This window comes from Felis catus, chromosome A3 (assembly GCF_018350175.1).
Source record: "Felis catus isolate Fca126 chromosome A3, F.catus_Fca126_mat1.0, whole genome shotgun sequence".
In the NCBI taxonomy this organism is placed as follows: Eukaryota; Metazoa; Chordata; class Mammalia; order Carnivora; family Felidae; genus Felis; species Felis catus.
In genome coordinates, this window is record NC_058370.1 from 94538227 (window position 1) to 94540725 (window position 2499).

Below are 2499 nucleotides of genomic sequence, written 5' to 3' on the forward strand. Positions count from 1 at the left end.
TAACATATCCAAAATCAAAATAATTTCCACTTCCCATAATCAAAATTGTTATCCAGGTGCATATATTACTGTTACCTAGACTCTAACTAGGTTTACATCTCACTGAATGTGTACACTTGGAAAGGCCATGTATCCTCCCTGAGGCTCGGTTTCATCACATGTAAATTTGATTACTAACATTCGTTTCTTATACCAAGGAACCATTGGAAAAATAATAAAATGATAAGATCAGGTGCATGTATCAAGCATCACTAATACTCTTGTGTTAGTAGTTTGGGTATACATTCTTTTTTGTCCATATAACATTTGCAACCCCTGACTGGTCTCCCCATCTCTATCAGCTCTATCACATTTTAACTCCTATTCTTACCATTCCTATACTGAAGTAAGCACATAACATTTTTCCTGGATTCTTAGTTTTAGCTTTATCCTCCAAGTATCAGACTGAGCCTAAGCTGTGTCTAGATCTTGGGTTCAGGTATGTTTCAGAATATATCTGGAAATGCTCCAGCCAGTCATAATCTTATTTGTTTGTAGGAGGTTGAGGAGTCTTTTGGGAGAGAATTTACCAAGAAAAGAGGATTGGGCAGACAAGTCTGATTGTCACAAAACCTGAGTTATGAGAGAAGAGGAGGGATTCTGAACAAGGTGTCATAATCATCACACGAAACCTGCCCCAGCCCCATTGCTCAGATCCAGGTCTGTTCCTCAGGAGAGAGAGATAGCTGTCTAGCCAGAGACAGAAATGGTTGGGTCAGTAAACATCATTGGAACAATGGGTCTCAGGGGCACCTGGGTGGCTCAGTTGGTTAAGCATCTGACTTCAGCTCAGGACATGATCTCACAGTTCGTGGGTTCGAGCCCTGCATCGGGTTCTGTGCTGACAGCTCAGAGCCTGGAGCCTGCTTTCGATTCTGTCTCCCTCTTCTCTCTGCTCCTCTGCAGCTCATACTCTGTCTCTGTCTCTCTGTCTCTCTCTCTCAAAAATAAATAAATATTAAAAAAAAAAAAACAGTGGGTCTCAGGCACGAGGGATCCCAAAGCAGTAAAGATGTTGGCACTGCATTGGAAATCCTCCCTCAGTGTATACCATGAAGTGGGAAGGTCCATCTTCCCCTCCTCTATCTCACACACACTTTTTGGCTGCATGTTATAGGCTGTCATGTGAGCATTGGTGACATCGCCCCTTTGAAAACTATGCATCAGTGTTAGTGCCTGGTGGGAGACTTCAGTGGAGACCCTCTCTGGAAATTGGAGTTGCAATATTAGAAGACCTGCCCACAAGCACTTTTGAGGTAACTCCATGAACCTGCAGAAGGTCTTGAGGTGACATGAAGGGATAGAGAGATTTTACAGAGAGATTTTATCAGCAAGAGTGGTCAAAAAGCAGTGAATTTCAAATTTTTGTTCCTAAAGGGACTCCATTCAAATCCACAATTAGAGAAATTTGGGTTATAGTTATGTGTACCCTCAAACTCCCAGAAATTCCCACATACAAATGAATATAGTTTGAGTATGATGACTCCCCATACATTAGCCAAGTAAATGTTGAATGAGCTCCAAATCTCTAGTATCACATGAATATTTCATGTGGACCATTTTTAAGGTCCATGGAAAACTGTACCCTTCATAAATACCTACATAACTAATACAAACACACATGCGCACGTGTGCGCGCGCGCGCACACACACACACACACACACACACACACACACAGAAGAAAGAAAGAAAGAAGAAAGATTTTCCTGGGTAGCTTGCCATGGTGCACAGAATGAGCACATTTGCTCTTGCTTAAAGAATAATGTCTCCACGGGGAGCCTGGGTGGCTCAGTCAGTTAAGCATCCAACTTTGGCTCAGGTCATGATCTCACAGTTTGTGGGTTTGAGCCCCACATCAGGCTCTGTGCTGATAGCTTGGAGCCTGGAGCCTGCTTTAGATTCTGTGTCTCTGTCCCTCCCCCACTCACACTGTCTCTCTCTCTCTCTCTCTCTCTCTCTCTCTCTCTCTCTCAAAAGATAAATAAACATTAAAAAACTTCTTTTAAGAATAATGTCTCCATAAAGGTCTTATAACATCTCATTAAGCAGTTAATTTGAAAAATTGCTTAATTTTTATCTCAGAGAAACAAAGTAGGGGTTTATAATTCCAGGGTAAGGAATAAACAAATTCTGGTCCTCAAGATGGATTTCAGATGGAGTAGGTTGGACCGGGCTTCATGAGAAGATGAAAAGTAATAGATAGCTGTGGGCCTCAATGAGGCATCTTACACTTACAGGCAAAAGGGATTTGGGAAGGAAGAGTAGGCATGGAAAGTGGTCATGATGTAGAAGCTATTAGGTAATAGCAAATATTTGTTCATCCTGTAAAAAAAAGGCCTGGGTGTTAGATGTTGTCATCACCATTTTATGGAGGAAAATAATTTAAAAACTAAGGCTAAGATGAGGTTAGCAGCATTCAGGCACACAGTCAGTAGGAGAATAAAGTAGAATGTGAACTT